This window comes from Chlamydotis macqueenii, chromosome W (assembly GCF_036417535.1).
Source record: "Chlamydotis macqueenii isolate bChlMac1 chromosome W, bChlMac1.mat, whole genome shotgun sequence".
NCBI classification, from domain to species: Eukaryota; Metazoa; Chordata; class Aves; order Otidiformes; family Otididae; genus Chlamydotis; species Chlamydotis macqueenii.
In genome coordinates, this window is record NC_141592.1 from 3,519,822 (window position 1) to 3,539,993 (window position 20,172).

At 44.5% G+C, this 20,172-nt stretch overlaps 1 non-coding gene across 1 annotated transcript; it reads right to left on the reverse strand.

The window, feature by feature from the left end:
* Window positions 1-16,583: 16,583 nt before the first annotated feature.
* TRNAK-UUU (transfer RNA lysine (anticodon UUU)) lies at window positions 16,584-16,656 on the reverse strand. Its single transcript has one exon. It is a non-coding gene; the product is annotated as a tRNA-Lys (tRNA).
* Window positions 16,657-20,172: the final 3,516 nt, after the last annotated feature.

The following is a 20,172-nucleotide window of genomic DNA, read 5'->3' on the forward strand; positions in this document are numbered from 1 at the left end:
CCTGGACAGGCTGGAGAGGTGGGCCCGTGCCAACCTCGTGAAGTTCAACCAGGCCAAGTGCACAGTCCTGCACCTGGGTCATGGCAATCCCAGGCACAAATACAGGCTGGGCGGAGAATGGATTGAGAGCAGCCCTGAGGAGAAGGACTTGGGAGTGCTGGTGGATGAGAAGCTTAACATGAGCAGGCAATGCGCCCTCGCGGCCCAGAAAGCCAACCGCATCCTGGGCCGCATCAAAAGAAGCGTGGCCAGCAGGTCGAGGGAGTTGATTCTCCCCCTCTACTCTGCCCTGGTGAGACCCCACCTGGAGTACTGTGTCCAGTTCTGGAGCCCCCAACACAAGAAGCACATGGACCAGTTGGAGAAGGTCCAGAGGAGGGCCGCGAAGATGATCAGAGGGCTGAAGCACCTCTCTTATGAGGACAGGCTGAGAGAGTTGGGGCTGTTCAGCCTGGAGAAGAGGAGGCTCCGGGGAGACCTGATAGCGGTCTTCCAGTACCTCAAGGGGGCCTACAAGAAAGATGGGGAAAGGCTGTTTAGTAGGGCCTGTTGCAATAGGACAAGGGGTAATGGTTTCAAAATAGAGGGGGGTAGATTTAGATTGGAAATTGGGAAAAAAATTTTTACGATGCGAGTTATAGAACACTGGAACAGGTTGCCCAGAGAGGTGGTGGAGGCCCCATCCCTGGAAATATTCAAGGCCAGGCTGGATGAGGCTCTGAGCAACCTGATCTAGTTGGGGATGTCCCTGCTTCTTGCAGGGGGGTTGGACTAGATGACCTTTGAAGGTCCCTTCCAACTCTTACCATTCTATGATTCTATGATTCTATCCTGGGCCTTGAGAAACAAGTCTTATGGCGACATGGCACTCCAGAAAGAATTGAATCAGACAATGGTACCCACTTCTGAAACAACCTCATAGACACCTGGGCCAAAGAGCATGGCATTGAGTGGATATATCATATCCCCTATCATGCACCAGCCTCTGGAAAGATTGAAAGGTATAATGGGCTGCTGGAAACTACACTGAGAGCAATGGGTGGTGGAACCTTCAAAAATGGGGATAAACATTTAGCAAAAACCACTTGGCTAGTCAACACTCAGGGGTCCACCAATCGAGCTGGCCCTGCCCAATTTGAACTTCTACATACTGTAGAAGGGGATAAAGTCCCTGTGGTGCATATAAGGAATATACTGGGGAAGACAGTCTGGGTCATTTCTCCCTTGGGCAAAGGCAAACCCATGCATGATGGGATTGCTTTTGCTCCAGGACCTGGGTGTACTTGGTTTGTAATGCAGGAGGATGGGGAAGTCCAAGGTGTATCTCAAGGAGATCTAATTTTAGGTGAAAAGAGCCAATAATTTGACGTGCTTGATGTCAATTACTATACAGTACTGTATGTCATGATATATGTTATATGTCCCTCCTTGCTTCCTCCTGCTCCATGCCCTGAGAGACTTATGTTGTGTTATAAGTATTATATTAAAATTATCTAGACCAACAAAGAATGAACGTTAATAAAACAGGAAAAATTGCAGCAGTGATGCAACCAGAACTGGCTCTTGCTACTAGCACCTACCAACAGATCTTCAGTCTGCAGACTATGAACTTGCTAAATCACTTGTACCAGATACACTTCCTGAGGAAACACTGCCTTGTCTGTCCTATGCTGAGAGCCTGTTATGACAGATGGAGCCCAAAGTTATGGACTGGATAAACTCAACAGACCTTTTGAAGGGATGGGCCATGGACTAAGGGAGTTACATTTGTGTGTATGCATACAAGTAGATCAAAGGAAAAAAAAAAAAGGTGATGATTAATCAGAAAGTGTAGGATCTGGGCATGATGTAGATGGTATGGAGTAAGGGGTGGATAATGTCCTGGTTCTGGTTAGGATAGAGTTAATATTTACCTGAGCTGGGTGGAGAACTGGAGCTGGTAGCCCCTATGGCTGGGGCACCCTGCTGGGATAGTTAACTAATTAGCTAACAGCTGGGGTTAATTTACCCAAATTAGCCAAAGGGCTCTTCCATCCCATCTGACATCATGCTCAGTATATAAGCGAGGAGGGTGCTAAAGGGAGCTTCCTGCTATTTGGAAGAAACTGGGTGTGGAGATTTTTTGTAAGGCATTATACTGTATTTGTATTCCATCACTGTTTTGTTTTCTTCTGTCATTACTGTTAAATTTACTTCTTGTTCAGTCTCAACCTACCTGTTTGTTTTTTTTTCCTGGTTTTCTTTTGTTTACCAAATCTCCCCCTATTATCTTGGAGGGTGGGGGGGAGCGAGAGAGAGAGACTGCGTAGTCTGGTCACGATCAGGGCTGAACTACGACAGTCATATAACACAGTCGTTCCTCTCACAAGAAATTCTTCGTAATCAGCTCAGGCAGACACCTTTCAGGTTCTCTTCACGTTTCCTCTCTTCACTTCTTGCAGCCGGACTGGGCCAAGTCAGGCCCAGATGGCCACCTGCCCGGAGGCCAGAGGGTGGGGGCTGCAAGACCTACAAAGCTCATGTCTCCCCCTTTCTGTGCTCTCTTCAGCTTCTTCACTTCTTCCTTTTTATTTTATTTATCCCCTTGTTAAATACATTATCACAGAGATATTATCACTGAACATTCTGCTATCAATTGGCTCAGCCCTGGCCAGCGGCAGATCTGCCCTAAACCCAGCCGTGCACAGGGGATCCTTCCACCTAGTGTGCATGCTGGTCTGGAAATCTGGACAGAATATATTTAGTGATTTCATGCATAATCATTAATAATTCCTGGAATACTAATACATAATCATCAGTTTTCCTAGAAATCATTATAATATTTCCCACCCACTTGCGCATGCTCAGTCTTTTGAGTAGAGGGTCTTTTGGTGGTCTTGGGGGTCGTCGGAGCACCCCTTCCTCGAATTCGCTGGTCGAACCCCTCCTTAAAGTCTCCATATATGGTCTTGAGAGCAGGTCACGTTGCTCCTTGATTTTTCTGGCTCCAAAGTGATGGCTCAGGGCTTATCTTCACAGCTGGTGTTTGAGGCCTACCTTTGTTCTGCCACTTTTCTTAATTACCCCAGACATGCTAGGCTAACCTCTAACAAATGAGATGTTGTAACAGTTCTATGACTCCCCGTTCACTCTAAGGGCAAATAGATTTCATATAAAATTTAACCTATGTGACTACAGTTCTATAGTTAGCAAGAATCACCTCATGTTGATATTTAATTATCAAAATTCATATTCTAAAATTATATTGATTAAACATTTTGTCATGTAACATTTCACCCCCTTTGAGACTTATTTAATTTTTTTCAATGTCTCATTTACTTAGAACTAATCTCTATAATCAGTAAAACAAAAAGTATTATTACTACTACTACTAAAATTCCTGTGATAGATTCCATTATTTTGGTATGATTTTGTCTAATTCATTAAAAATGAGAGACTGTTAACTTTAAATGACATGTTTCTTTAGAAATCCATTGTTTCTGTTTTGGAGGCGGTGCTTCTTGACTCTCAAATAATGAATCCAAGAATCAATATCTTCAAATTTAGGGGCTGTATATGTTGTTAGAAGCACCTGATATGGTTCTTTCCTTTTTTGTTCAAGAGATTCTGATTCCCAAATTTTCAGGCACACGTAATCTCCTGGTTGAAAATGGTGAACTGGGGAGTTTAAAGAAAAAGGCTCTGTGGCAGTTCCATATCCTTTTAAAGCATTCAGAGTTCTTCCAAGGGATATCAAATACAATTTCATTTCATTATCCCCAGTAACAGTCAAATTTTGAACAAGGGTTGGAGTCTGATAAGGTTTTTCATATATTAACACATACGGACTCATTTTAGTCTTAGATCTGGGTTGAATCCTGATTCTCAGAAGTGCTAAAGGAAGAGCATGAGGCCATTTTAAAGATGTTTCCTGACAAATTTTACTTATCTGTCTCAAGTGTCTGATTCATTCTTTCTACTTGTCCATTAGATTGTGGCCTCCAAGGAGTATGTAAATCCCATTTAATTCTCAGAACTTTGCTCAGTATTTGAATAATCTCAGCCACAAAATGAGGACCTCTATCTGATGACATTCCTTTGGGGATTCCAAACCTTGGTATTATTTCTTTCAACAGATTTTTAGCCACCTCTCTTGCCTTATTGGTGCAACAGGGAAAAGCCTCCGGCCATATCTACTAATACCAATAGATATCTATATCCGTTTTGTTGTGGCAATTCTGAAAAATCAATCTACCAATAATCTCCAGGCAAATTTCCTCTATATGTGGTTCCTGGGGGTGGTTGTTTAATATTTGTAGGGTTATTCTTTAAACAAATCTCACACTTTTCTATTACTGATTTTATTAACTTTGTCATCCCCACACTAACCACCTGTCTCCTTAAATCGACGATCATTGCCTCTATTCCCCAATGAATTTCTCTATGTTTTCCTTCAATTATTCTGAGCATCACCTGTGGTGAGACCACAACTTGATTTTTAGGAATAATCCTCCATCCTTTATCATCTTAATTTGAATTAAGTGATTTAGCTAATTCCAGGTCAACCTTACTGAAATTTGGGGTTTGTCATTCAAATCTCATTTCTTTACCTGGTATTATTGCCATGCCTTTTTCTGCTACCTCATTAGCCATTTGATTGGCTAATTTATTTCCAGTGTTCACTGGGGAATTCCCAAATCGGTGGACTTTGCAATGCATAATTGCAATTTCTTTGGGTTTCTGCGCCACTTGAAGCAATTGCGAAATTTCTTCTTGGTGTTTGATGGATGTTCCTTGTGCTGTCAGACTTCCTCTTTCTTTCCATGTGGCTCCATGGGCATGTACTACTCCAAAAGCATACTTCAAATCAGTCCATATATTCACTCTTTTATCTTCTGCCCATTTTAGGGCTTCTATGAGAGCTATCAGTTCAGCCTTTGTGCTGAGGTATTCACTGGAAGTGGCCTTGCATCAATAACTGAGTTTGTCGGTATTGCACATCCAGCCAATCTTTTTCCATTTCTACAAAGCTGCTTCCGTCGGTGAATATCTCGAATTCTGGGTCGGGTATAGGTTCACTCTTCTGTTATTGAATTTTAAAAGGCAGTAGGATTTATTGTCGTAGTTGTTTTTAATACAATATCATCTTGTTATAATGATTTCTAGGAAAACTAATGACTATGTATCAATATTCTGAGAATTGTTGATGGTTATGTATGAAGTTTCTGAATATATTCCATCTGGATTTTTAGACCGGCATGCACGCTAGGTGGAAGGATCCCCCGTGCATCCGGCGCTGCAATAAAGAATGCCTGCTTCTTAATGCTACGTTGGTATTAAAGAGTTTGATTCCTGATTTTGGTGACAATTTTAATCAGAATAGTGTGTGTAGCACTTTCACTTGGCATTCACATATAAATAATGTGCAGCTCCCAGGACAACTCTGCCTATGAGTTTTCCCACCTTTCCTCATATTACAGCACTGAACAGCCGTGAGCTGTGTCTTTGGCTGTGGCTGGGGCAGTGGTGTTAAGCCACAAACATTTACTGTCCAGTAGGCAGATGAACGTTCCTCATACTAAACAAAGTTGATCTTAGTACTGTGACAACTAGTAAGACTGTCTGGTGCCCTCCCCACCAGTAGCTGCGGTTATTCTCCACCAAAGCTGATTTTCTTCATGATCCCCTTTGCAAAACCAAGCTGGCTCTGCATCAGTAGTACGTATGGTAGTATCCATCCCAGCATCTACAGTGACACCTATCATTCACTCTGAACCATGCCATATTGTACATCGTCTTTTCTTCTTCTAGCTACCAAGTCATATAGTTGCAATCACAATTCTACAACCATTTAACTCACTTGACATGCAAGGAATAAACAGTAAATTACTCTTCAGGTTTGTGCAACCTTCTGTGTTCACCAAAAACAGGAAATAAACTTTTTTCTTTAACACCCTACATAAATGGATCAGAGCCTATGTGCCGAAAGCAGGAGGCTTTGTGCTAGACCCTGAGGGAACAGGAAGGGCTGGGAAATCTTCACTTGGAAAACTGAACTCTTCTATTTAATGACGGGTCAAGAATAGTTCATATAGCTAAGATATAAGTGTTTTTTTATAATTTTAATTTTAACCTCAGAGGTGTCATCATTGCAGTGGGTGGGGAGAGTGGAGAGAGAGGAAGGAGAAAAAAGAAAGTAAAAATTTTATTTGCTTTACAGGAACAGCATAACTAATCTCAGAGTCACAGTAATAGTAAGAGGAGATAATGAATTGATGATTATTAGGATCTAACCAGAATCCTGTAGGTCAATTTCAGTTAAGATGATTGTTTTAATCTTGTGGTGCTCCATTTGCAAAAATCCCCTCTTTGCTGGATTTTTCTATCAGATCATATAAGGCCTCCTCTTCCCTCCATAAACATCTATTTGTTAAGAAGTAACCATTTTTGTATGTCTATTTCCAAGTAATCTGATACAGCTCCTGAGCTCTGCAAGGCCACTATCAGAAGGGACACCTGCAAATACACAGAGTGAGAAATACGCTGCACAACAAATGCCCTTCACTCTACGAATTATAGATGCTGTCATAAAGATTTCTGCTCCTTTCCTTCTCTTTGTGCCAGATCATGAAAGCACAGCAGTGATTCCACAGTACGACTTAATATATGTATTAGTAATTATTAGGCTTTTCAGACTACAGACCAGAAGAGCATATGACTCTTAATTATAAAACTGTAATAACTGACTTCTTGTGCTACTTTATAAGTAGCACTATCAATTTAAGTACAGAATGGTCCATATAGCATATTTCCAAGGACTGGTACATTCCAAAAGAAGGTGGTCTAAAAAAGTGTAGAAGGACCATGGCAATGATATCCTTGACAGGAAGCAAGAAAATTTTGCAGTTAAGCGTGTAAACAAATAAGTCCATTATTACCAGTGCCCTTGTCTAATCGTGACCAGAGTAAACAAAATATAAAGAATAGCTCTTTCCCCAAAGAGCTTAAAATTTTAAAAAAGGAAAAAATGGGTAGAGATCGGTAAGATGAGTGAAAAACAAGCCATTATTGCTCAGTGTGATAAGTAGCAGGCATCTTGCCAAGGCCAAACAAAGTAGTCTCAGGGATTGCCTACCTATTGATTGCCACTTTCAGATAATGAAGGTACAGGCCTAGGAAGCTCGCTGCACATACCTGCTTTCCACAGATTTTTCCCAGTCTATATGCAGTGCAGTTCCTAAAATTTCTTCAGCATAATATCTTGAGAGGGTTGTAGAGTATTTTTGTTATAAGTGTCTGTTTCTTGATAAGATACTTTTAGGTACTAGTGGCAAAAAAAAATCCTCTTGTGACAGAGTGACATGATGCATATTAATTGATACGGTTAAGTTTTGTAGCAATTTATTTATCATAGGTTTCTGACGCTTTTTACTTAAAAAAAAAAACCAACCCAGCCTGCAGTCATACGATTCTTTAGAACAGGCTTAATTCCAGCTCAGTATTAGGTTCTGTGTTGGTTTTATTTAGTGGGGGGGGGGGGGGGGCTACAGTGGCAGCTTCTGTAAGAAGCTGCTAGAAGTTGTTTCCTCTTTGCCTAGTGGACTCAGCTGGGCCCAGGGCACACCTGCTGCTGGCCAAGGCTGAGCCAATTGGTAGCAGAATGTTCCCTGATAATGCCTCTGCGATAACATATTTAAGAAGGGGAAAAAAAGGAGAAAAAAAAAAAAAAGGAAGAGATGATGTGAAGAAGCTGAAGCAGAGGGCAGAGAGGGGGAACCACAGGCCTTGCAGGCCTCACCCTTTGTCGTGGTTTAGCCCGGATCACCACACAGTTTCTTATTCACCCTGCCCCTACCTAGTGGGACAGGGGAGAGAAATTGGGAAGAAAGGAAAAACTCGTGGGTTGAGATAAAAACAGTTTACTGAAAATACTAAAACCTACAAAGCTAACAGGATATAAGGATATTAATATCTACAAAATATACAAAATGAACAATGTACAATTTCTCACCACCCGATGTCCGAATGACCGACGCAGCCCGTCCTGAGCAGCGATCACAGGAACAACACCGAGCAGCAAGCAAAAGGGGGAGAGCAAGCTAGCAAGGTAGAGGGAACGATGCCAGCAAGCAAGAGAGAAGAAAAGGATGCCAAGGGTGCCCAAACGGATACCCGACAAGAAAAGGAATAACTGAAAATGATGCCCCCTCCCATGGGCAACCCCCACTTATATACTGAGCATGACGTTTATGGCATGGAATACTCTCTTTGGCCAGTTTGGATCAATTATTCTGTCTGTCTTTTGCCCAGCTTCCCGCATCTGCACGTTAACGAGACTTGGAAAGCCAGACAGTATCCTTGGTCTCATTCACAACAACTCGTATCATCAGAATGTTTTTATCAACATTCTTCACACACAAAATCCAAAACACACCAGCTACTGAGAAGAAAATTAACTCCATCCCTGCTGAAACCAGGACAGTATCCACCCCTTATTCCATACCATTTACGTCATGCTTATAGATATACACACAGATATCACTATCTCAATCTATGAGCTATCCCTCCAAAGTCTGTTGAGTTAATTTAGTCCATGACTTTGGGCCCCATCTGTGATAGCAGTCTCTCAGGGCAGGAGAGATGGTATGTAGTGTGAAGTTGTTACATACTGCATCTGGAACTCGTAGCTGGTACCTCTGGCGCGGCTGATGTATCACGTCCATGGTCTGCAAGTTGAAGATGTTGATCTCGAGGAAGTTGTTGGTCACCAGTTCTGACTCCATCACTGCTGCACATCGCTCGGTTTCATCAAAGCTTGTTCTTCACTGTTGAGTGTGATTCTTGCTGCACTACCTCTGATAGAGCATAAAAGAACTACAGACATGATTATATACAGTTCAAATTATTGGCTGTTCTCACCTAGAATCAAATCTCCTTGAGGTACACATCGGACTTCCCCATCCTCCCGCATCACCCACCAAGTACATCCAGGTCCTTGAGCGAAAGCAATCCCACGAATGGGTTTGCCTTTGCCCAGAGGAGGAATAACCCAGATTGTTTTCCCCAACATATTCCTTACATGCACCACAGGAACTTTATCACCATCTACAGTATGTAAAAGTTCAGATTGGGCAGGGCCAGCTCGATTGATGGATCCCCGAGTGTTGACTAACCAAGTGGCTTTTGCTAAATGCTTGTCCCAGTTTTTGAAGGTTCCACCACCCATTGCTTTCAGTGTAGTTTTCAGCAGTCCATTGTACCGTTCAATCTTTCCAGAGGCTGGTGCATGATAGGGGATGTGATATACCCACTCAATGCCATGCTCTTTGGCCCAGGTATCTATGAGGTTGTTTCGGAAATGAGTCCCATTGTCTGACTCTATTCTGTCTGGAGTGCCATGTCGCCAGAGAACTTGCTTCTCAAGGCCCAAGATGGTGTTTCGGGCGGTGGCATGGGGTACAGAATATGTCTCTAGCCACCCAGTGGTTGCTTCTACCATTGTAAGCACATAGCGCTTGCCTTGGCGAGTTTGTGGGAGTGTGATGTAATCAATCTGCCAGGCCTCTCCATATTTGTATTTCAGCCATCGTCCTCCATACCAAAGAGGCTTTAGCCGCTTGGCTTGCTTAATTGCAGCGCATGTCTCACAGTCGTGGATAACCTGTGCAATAGTGTCCATGGTTAAATCCACCCCTCGATCACGAGCCCATTTGTATGTTGCATCTCTTCCTTGATGACCTGAGGTGTCATGGGCCCACCGAGCTAAAAATAGTTCACCTCTGTGTTGCCAGTCTAAGTCCACTTGGGAAACTTTAATCTTAGCAGCCTGATCCACTTGCTGGTTGTTTTGATGTTCTTCAGTGGCTCGACTCTTGGGTATGTGAGCATCTACGTGACGTACTTTTACAACAAGCTTCTCTAACCGGGCAGCAATATCTTGCCACAGTGCGGCAGCCCAGATGGGCTTGCCTCTGCGCTGCCAGTTGCTCTGTTTCCATTGCTTTAACCACCCCCACAGGGCATTTGCCACCATCCATGAGTCAGTGTAGAGATAGAGCTTTGGCCATTTTTCCCGTTCAGCAATATCTAAAGCCAGCTGGATGGCTTTCACCTCTGCAAACTGACTTGATTCACCTTGGCCTTCAGTGGCTTCTGCCACTCGTCGTGTAGGACTCCACACAGCAGCTTTCCACTTTCGATGTTTTCCTACAATACGACAGGATCCATCAGTGAACAAAGCATATCGCCTCTCATTTTCTGGGAGGTTGTTGTATGGTGGGGCTTCTTCAGCACGTGTCACCTCTTCCTCTGGCGGCATTCCAAAATCTTTGCCTTCTGGCCAATCTGTGATTACTTCTAAGATTCCTGGGCGATTGGGGTTTCCTATTCGGGCTCGCTGTGTGATCAGTGCGACCCATTTACTCCACGTGGCATCAGTTGCATGATGTGTAGAGGGGACCTTCCCTTTGAACATCCAGCCCAGCACTGGCAATCGTGGTGCCAGAAGGAGCTGTGCTTCAGTACCAATCACTTCTGAAGCAGCTCGAACTCCTTCGTATGCTGCCAGTATCTCTTTTTCAGTTGGAGTATAGCGAGCCTCAGATCCTCTATATCCCCGGCTCCAAAAGCCTAGGGGTCGACCTCGAGTCTCTCCTGATGTTCTCTGCCAAAGACTCCAGGTAGGGCCATTCTCCCCGGCTGCGGTGTAGAGGATGTTTTTCACATCTTGTCCTGTTCGGACTGGCCCAAGGGCTACTGCATGAACAATCTCCTGTTTAATTTGTTCAAAGGCTTGTCGTTGTTCAGGGCCCCATTTAAAATCATTCTTCTTTCGAGTCACTTCATAGAGAGGGCTTACAATCATACTGTAATTTGGAATATGCATTCTCCAGAAACCCACAACACCTAAAAAGGCTTGTGTTTCCTTTTTGTTAGCTGGTGGAGCCATAGCTGTTATTTTGTTGACCACATCCATTGGAATGTGACGACGTCCATCTTGCCACTTTACTCCTAAAAACTGGATCTCTTGTGCAGGCCCCTTGACTTTGCTTTGTTTTATTGCAAAACCGGCTTTCAGAAGGATTTGGATTATTTTCTCCCCTTTCTCAAAAACTTCTTCTGCTGTGTTGCCCCATACAATGATGTCATCAATGTACTGCAGGTGTTCTGGAGCTCCACCCTTTTCTAATACAGTCTGGATCAGTCCATGGCAAATGGTGGGGCTGTGTTTCCACCCCTGGGGCAGTCGATTCCAGGTGTACTGGACCCCCCTCCAAGTGAAAGCAAACTGTGGCCTGCATTCTGGTGCCAGAGGAATGGAGAAGAACGCATTGGCAATATCGATGGTGGCATACCACTTGGCTGCTTTTGACTCCAGTTCATACTGAAGTTCTAGCATGTCTGGCACGGCAGCACTCATTGGTGGTGTAACCTCATTTAGGCCACGATAGTCCATTGTTAGTCTCCATTCTCCATTAGATTTTCGCACTGGCCATATGGGACTGTTAAAGGGTGAGCGGGACTTGCTGATCACTCCCTGGCTCTCCAGTCGACGAATCAGCTTGAGGATGGGGATTATGGAGTCTCGGTTGGTGCGATATTGCCGCCGGTGCACCGTGGTAGTAGCAATTGGTACCTTTTGTTCTTCAACCTTCAGCTTTCCCACAACGGAAGGGTCCTTTGAAAGTCTGGGCAAGATGGACAGCTGTTTATTTGTCTCCACGGTGGCTATACCAAAAGCCCACCGGTGCCCTTTTGGGTCTTTGAAATACCCACTCCTGAGGTAATCTATACCAAGAATGCATGGAGCATCTGGGCCAGTCACTATGGGGTGCTTTTGCCACTCATTCCCAGTCAAACTTACTTCATCCTCCAATACAGTCAGCTCTTGGGATCCTCCTGTCACTCCAGAAATGCAAATGGGTTGTGCCCCTTTATAGCTTGATGGCATTAGAGTACACTGTGCACCAGTGTCTACTAGAGCTTTATACCTTTGTGGGTCTGATGTGCCAGGCCATTTAATCCATACAGTCCAATAAATTGGGTTGCCCCTCTCCTCTGCCTGGCTGGAGGCAGGGCCCCTCTAGTCCTGTTTATAATATTTTCTATTCACTTTCTGTGAATATGAATCAGAAGTTTCTTCCATAGGATCAGAGGTGAGATCAGCCCTTCTACGCTGTCTGGGGAACTGCCCACTGGAGACTGGAGCAGCAAATTGCCTGGAAGAACCTCCCTTTGTGATTGTTTTACCTCGCAACTCACGTACCCGTGCCTCTAGGGCCGAGGTAGGCTTTCCATCCCACTTCCTCATATCCTCTCCTTGGTCACGCAAGGTAAACCATAGGTCATCTCGTCGGGTGTACCGTCTCCCTTGAGCAGGAGGAGGATGAGGTCTTCTTCTAATAGCTGAGATATTAGTCCGTGCAGGTGGGGAGCAGGAATCTTCGAGTTTCTCACACACCTCAGATAGTTTTTCTAACAGTTTTTCAAACTGGCTTTCAGATTTCTCAGTCAGTCTTTCTATAGCTGAGACACAGGCCCGCATCGGGGAAGAGAGATTGTCTTCATATTGTCGGAGCTGGTTAGCCACTGCACGTACTGGTGGCATCTCATCATCTTTCCAACTCATTGCTGCCAATGAGTTGGCATACGATGATGGTGCACTCTGTACAAATTTCCGCCACATGGGTCGGGTACATTCAATTTCATCTGGATCTACGGATGTCCGTGGGTCATCCAGGTTATGATAAATCAGCTCCCGAACAGCTAATTCCCTCAGAAACTGGATACCTCTCTCCATGGTGGTCCACTTGCTTGGGTGGCATACAATATCTTCCTTAAAGAAATACCTGTCCCTCACACCTGACAGGAGTCGCCTCCAGAGGCTGCAGGCTGCTGACTCTCTTCCAATTGCCCTGTCAATGGCAGCTTCCCTAGACAGAGATCCCAGCTGCCTGGCTTCCCTGCCTTCTAATTCCAGGCTTCTGGTCCCACTGTCCCAGCATCGGAGCAACCAGGTGACAAGTTGCTCACCTTGATTACGGCTGAAATCTTTTCGCATATCTCGCAGCTCACTCAGGGATAGGGACCGGGTGACCACCTCCCCTTCTGCCTCTCCCTGATCATGTGATGGGCCTGGTTCATCATCATCTTTCACTATGCGAACTGATTTTTTGGTGTATTTCTTATGTACAGGGGCAACTGATACTGGTGTAGATGATTGGTTTTTCGGTTTCTCTTTGGTACTGCTTGCCGAGGTTTGAGTAGCCACAGTGTCTGGCGTGGGGGCTGAAGCAATCGCAGTGCCCGTAGCAGGGGCTGGGGTAGCTGCAGCGCCTGCCGTAGCGGCTGAAGTAGCTGCAGTATTTGTAGCAGCAGTTTGAGTAGCCACAGTGTCTGTTGCGGGGATTGGAGGAGCCATAATACTTTTAAAAAACTGTTTAAACTTCATCAATATCAAGATCTGAGATAGCTGCAAGAGAGTTGTCACCATGAACATGGTGGTAGGGGTATAAAAAGGGTATTCAAAATTCTCAAAAGCTGTTGAAATTAGCTTGGTGAGGTGGGGAAAGCTGTAAACAGATGTTCCCCCCGCGGCCTGGCTTCCCGGAACAAAACAACAGGTATAGTTCCAAACAACACCCACAAGATGGCTCCCGAAATACCCGGGTGGAGCTGCCTCTGCCTCCTCGGTCTGCACACTGCCCGCCGCCATTGAGTACAAATATGAAAATGGTCCCGTTACCAGCAATCTCACTAAACAACTCAGTGCCGCATAGCACAGCAGAACGATACCTTTGATCCAACACACATCATTGATAAAGCGTGCACAAACACCGACAAACAGAAAATACGGCAAGTAGGGTGCTATCCAGTACAGCTCTAAAAACAACTGCGAGAACAAATAAAACAACATTGTGCCCAGTGATGACCAAACCGGCTTAATGAACACTTGTAACAAATCTGTTTTCAACACACTGTGTTCAAACCTGTCCTTATCTCAACCCTTCGGGACTGACCGGGGCTTGAACCTTGGATCCTCAGACTAAGGTCCGATGATCTCACGACTGATCTAGTGAGGCCCCTTCGAGCCCCACGTTGGGCGCCAAAAAGACTGTCGTGGTTTAGCCCGGATCACCACACAGTTTCTTATTCACCCTGCCCCTACCTAGTGGGACAGGGGAGAGAAATTGGGAAGAAAGGAAAAACTCGTGGGTTGAGATAAAAACAGTTTACTGAAAATACTAAAACCTACAAAGCTAACAGGATATAAGGATATTAATATCTACAAAATATACAAAATGAACAATGTACAATTTCTCACCACCCGATGTCCGAATGACCGACGCAGCCCGTCCTGAGCAGCGATCACAGGAACAACACCGAGCAGCAAGCAAAAGGGGGAGAGCAAGCTAGCAAGGTAGAGGGAACGATGCCAGCAAGCAAGAGAGAAGAAAAGGATGCCAAGGGTGCCCAAACGGATACCCGACAAGAAAAGGAATAACTGAAAATGATGCCCCCTCCCATGGGCAACCCCCACTTATATACTGAGCATGACGTTTATGGCATGGAATACTCTCTTTGGCCAGTTTGGATCAATTATTCTGTCTGTCTTTTGCCCAGCTTCCCGCATCTGCACGTTAACGAGACTTGGAAAGCCAGACAGTATCCTTGGTCTCATTCACAACAACTCGTATCATCAGAATGTTTTTATCAACATTCTTCACACACAAAATCCAAAACACACCAGCTACTGAGAAGAAAATTAACTCCATCCCTGCTGAAACCAGGACACCCTTCTGGCCTCCCACCAGGTGGCTGTCTGGGCCTGACTTGGCCAGATTGGGCCCAGCCTGGCTGCGAAAAGTGGAGAGAATCTGAGAGGCATCTGCCTGCCTGTTGTGAAGAATTTCTTGTGAGAGGAATGGCTGCAGACACCGAGGTCAGTGAAGAAGGAGGGGAGGAGTAATGTGGCTCCTGCCAGAAATTCCTCTGCAGCCTGTGGTGCAGCCCATGGTGAAGCAGGCTGTCCCCCTGCAGGCCATGGAGGTCCACGGAGGAGTAGAGATGCACCTGCAGTCCGTGGAGGACCCCATTCTGGGGCAGGTGGATGCCTGAAGGAGGCTGTGGCCCGTGGAGGGCCCGTGCTCGGGCAGCTGTTCCGGAGGAACTGCACCCCGTGCAAAAAAATGACCCGCGTTGGAGCAGTTCCACGAAGGACTGTGGCCCGTGGGAGGTACCTCCTGCTGGAGCAGGGGAGGAATTCAAGTTCTTCCCTGAGGAGGAAGGAGCGGCATAAAGCGACAAGTGATGAACTGACCATAACCTCCATTCCCTCTTCCCCACTGTGTTGCTCGGAGGTGGGGAAGGACATAGAGATAACATTAAGCCCAGGAAGAGGGAGGGGTGGGGGGAGGTTATCTTATCATAGAATCATAGAATAGTTATGGTTTGAAGGGACCTTCAAAGGTCGTCTAGTCCAACCCCCCTGCAAGAAGCAGGGACATCCCTGACTAGATCAGGTTGCTCAGAGCATCATCCAACCTGGCCTTGAATGTTTCCAGGAATGAGGCATCAACCACCTCTCTGGACAACCTGTTCCAGTGCTCTACCACTCTCATTGTAAAAACATTTTTCCTAATATCTAATCTGAATCTACCTCCCTCTATTTTAAAACCATTACCCCTCATTTTATTACAACAGGCCCTACTAAAGGCCTATAGGAAAGATGAGGAAAAACTGGAATTTTTCCTCATCTTTCCTGTAGGCCGCTATCAGGTTCCCAATATCGGATGACCGGAACAGAATAATCACGAACTCCTCGTGGAGGTAAGCATGATCTTCGTTTATTCAGGGCTTTGCTTATACAGTTATAGGATTTTCAGGGTTGCACGCGGGGGTAGGCTTATTGCTGTTGGGTACAGGGTTTGCAGCACGCGCTGATACTATGTGACTGATTGGCTATATGTAAATATGCACGAGCATTTACGTCTTATTTTTCTCCCCTACTTGCGGTTAGCATGACCTGTTCAACATTCTTTTCTGATTGCAACATGGCTGTTTATCACTTACTTGACCTTGTGGTGAACTTAAGATCTCCAGTACTGTAGCTAAAGGCTGGGTTGTGCAGGCAGGCTTCAGATAGTACAGCATGCCCCTGTTCAGTGAGGATATTCTCTACATCCCGCAGAGCCTTCTCTTCTCCAGGCTGAACAGCCCCAACTCTCTCAGCCTGTCCTCATAGGAGAGGTGCTCCAGCCCTCTTGCCATCTTCGTGGCCCTTCTCTGGACCTTCTCCAACTGGTCCATGTGCTTCTTGTGTTGGGGGCTCCAGAACTGGAAGCAGTACTCCAGGTGGGGTCTCATCAGGGCAGAGTAGAGGGGGAGAATCACCTCTCTCGATCTTTTTCTCTTTCTCATTATCCTGCTTTGGTTTTAATAATAAACAAATAGTTTTTCCCCAGGTCGAGCTGTAATGCCCTGTCCTTATCTCAAACCTCGAGCCTTTTTTGTTATATTATCTCTCACCTGGGTGGGTGGGAGGAGTGAGAGAGAGCCTGTGTAGTTTGATCCCAAGCAGGGCTAAATCATGCCAGTTATTTTGGTGCCCAACATGGGGCTCGAACCCAGAACCCTGAGAGTAAAAGTCTCATGCTCTACCAACTGAGCTAGCCAGGCCTTGCCTGAACACAGTTTCAATAAGTGAAAAGCTGAGCAATGTGTACTGCTAATTACAGTGTAAACATTTGATAAATATTCCTTCTTTTTATCATTTGCCCTTTTCAAAAATGAAAGGTTGTAGTTTACATGTACAATAGTTCCTAATTGCACCTGCTTGTTTTATATATTTTCAATTTTCTTTTGGGAAGAGGGAAAGCACATGAAAAGAGAGCAACATTTCTACCCTCATCTGCATGTCTTCTGTAAAACAACACTCCCTTCAAAATCATCCCCCCAGCTTCCTCCACAGAAAAAAATATAGAGCCACAGACAAGATTATGCATCCACTGGTGAACTCAAGTGATAGTTTTACTGAACTACATTTTTAATTATAGAATAGTTATCTGTAATCATATGTGTGCATACATATGTACACATTTACATATTTTGTACAAAAACATTGTTTGTATTCCTGTTTTATAACTGTTCTAATACTGAGACTTTGGGGGGTGGTTTGTTTTTTACAGCAAAGTATGGCTGCAGGAATGGTTATGCTTGGGCTCCATAAGCAAGTTGCAGTCATATATTGAAGCTGGACAATAAAGCAGGTCAAAACCAGCTGATACACAAAAAGGACTGTCTAGACAGTGCCCCATCAGTCTGGCTAAATTGGGTGCTGGCTTTCCCAAAGGAACTGTAATATAATTGTTCTAGTGTCTGCATTCATTCCCTCTGTCAAACACCATCCCAAATATAGATCATTTTTTCAATACAATAGGCCCAAACTGTACCATTAGATGTAAGCAACTTTGAAACAACAGCCTAAGCAAATATCTCCTAATACAAAAACCTCCCATTCTTTAATTGCTGGAAGGAAAAAAACCACATAATTCTTTAATCAAAATGGAATTAATTTGATTTTCAAACAAAATATAATTATTGTAATTAAGAAACTAAAAATAATTTGTGAAAAAAATCCTCAAAATATAGTTTTGCAAAGGCATCTTTTTCTGTATGTTTATTAAGCACTCAAAGAAAATTTAACAGAGACTCAGAGATGTGAAAGTGTAATGATAGTTCTGAATCATAAATTCTAATGAAAGAAAAATGTAATAAAAAAAGAAAAAAAGTATTAATGAGCAAAAAGCAAGGAGAAATGCTATCATTTTACTCTCTTGCAATTAAAAGGAAACAGAGATTATTTCTTGAATTTCTGTAAAGAGACTACCTTATTTATTTGGATTTTTTTGATAGTTCAAAAGATATTTGATAGATACTAGAAGTCTAAACTTATCTTGATTAAAACTTGTCCATATATTTTGCAAAAATCTGTGGAAAAACTGCAATAATCTATGAATATATTATCAAGGAAATCAAGCACAAATTTGGAGCTTCAAAGAAAAAAGGAATTAAGAATATTGTTGGTATCACAGATGTCCACAGACACAAACATAGAAGTCAAAATGTGCAAATAAAATGCAAAGAATTAAAATCCGTACTTTAGGAAAGTAAAATACAGATAATATGTTTGTAATTTGACCATATTTACAGTTAAGTGTTGTAATAGTTCAGCCCCGATCAGGACCAGACTACGCAGTCTCTCTCTCACTCCCCCCACCCTCCGAGAGAATAGGGGGAGATAATATAAGGAAAAACGGCTTGAGGTTTGAGATAAGGACAGGGAGAAATCCTTAAAGTCACCGTTATGGGCAAAACAGACTCGACTTAGGGAAAACTATTCATTTATTACTACAAACAGCAGGATAATGAGACAGAGAACAAGATAAACTCCCTCCACCCCTCCCTCTTCCCAAGCTTAACATTATCTCTACTACCTTCCCCTCCCGAGCGGCACAGGGGGGAAGAGGGAATGGGGGTTGCAGTCAGTTCATCATATGTTGTTCCACGCCGCTGCTTCATGGTCGGGGGAAGAACTCCTCACATTCCTCCCCTGCTCCGTTGTGGGGTCCCACCCCTACGCCACAGTCCTTCGTAGAACTGCTCCAGCGTGGGTCATCTCTTCCACGGAGTGCAGTCTCTCCAGAACGGCTGTCCCAGCGGGCCCTCCACGGGCCACAGCCTCCTTCAGGCATCCACCTACCCCGGTACGGGGTCCTTCACAGGCTCCAAGTGGATCTCTGCTACTCCGTGGACCTCCATGGGCTGCAGGGGGACAACCTGCTCCACCATAGTCATCACCACAGGCTGCAGGGGAATCTTGGCCAGGAGCCACATTACTCCTCCCCCTCACTTCTTCACTGACCTTGGCGTCTGCAGCTGTTCCTCACAACAGGCTGGTAGATGTCTCTCAGGATCTTTTTTTATATCTTATTCACTTCTCATCTCCTCTCCACTTCTTGCAGCCGGGCCGGACGGAGTCGGGCCCAGTCGGCTGCCTGGCGAGAGGCCAGAGGGTGAGGCCTGCAAGGCCCATGAGGCCTGCGCCTCCCCCTCTGCGCCTCTGCCCCCGCTCAGCTTCTTCACATCTTCTCTTCTCTCTTTTTTTTTTTTCTGTTTTCCCCTTCTTAAATACATTATCGCAGAGCCGTTATCATGGAACATTCTGCTACCAATTGGCTCGGCCTTGGCCAGCAGCAGGTCCGCCCTAGGCCCGGCCGAGTCCACTGAACAAAGGGGAGCAACTTCTAGCAGTTTCCTACAGAAGCTACCACCTTAGCCCCCCCCCCCCACTAAACAAAACCACGACAAGTGTTATCTTTTTTGCTCTTTTGTGCTTTTTTTTTTATTTCAAGAACAATTAATTTCAAGACTTTTAGATATAAATAGGAGTGAAACACAATTTTAAACATTTTAAAGAAATATTATCTTGACTAACTTAAGAGTGTGACTTTCAAAGCAGAATGATAACTATTTATATTACATATTGCAAGTCCACATATACTGCAACTCATGTAAATGGAAAAAGCCCCAGTCTCACACTGGGGTAGTATCTGGAGCATATCTTTGCATGACCATTTTACCAATGTTGTAAGCAAATAATCTAGAATTCTTCCCCCACCTGCAGTTCTTCCCTCAGTCTTGCAGTTCTGACAAATAGTAGTCAGAAGTCTTAAGTATGCCAATAACCCAAATACCAGGCATATATTAAACCCCAAAAAACATCTCCCCCCTAAACACTAGTGCCTCTCATTCCTTAAGTTTTCACTGTAGAAACTTTGGTTCCAGCAACTTTTGCAGGCTGAGTGATGGAAATGACAAAGAAGAAACTCAATTAACAGAAGGGGATTGTGAGGTGGGAAAAGAGATTCCCCCTTCCCCAACTTTGCCCAGAAATGCATTGGAAGGAACAGACTGTATCACAGCTCACTCAATATTAAAACCCAGATGTCCCTCACGCAGAACTACAAGGACTAAACGAAGATATACAAATAAGGACAAAAATCAAGTGAAGGTTTAATGTTAGGGTCACTGTACAAACTGGCAAACACAAAGAGGCCGCCTCACGAGGCACCTTGCCCTCCCTGGGCTGTCCCGGAGTGCCGAGAGTTTGACGGGTGCATTGCTTCTCCCTGC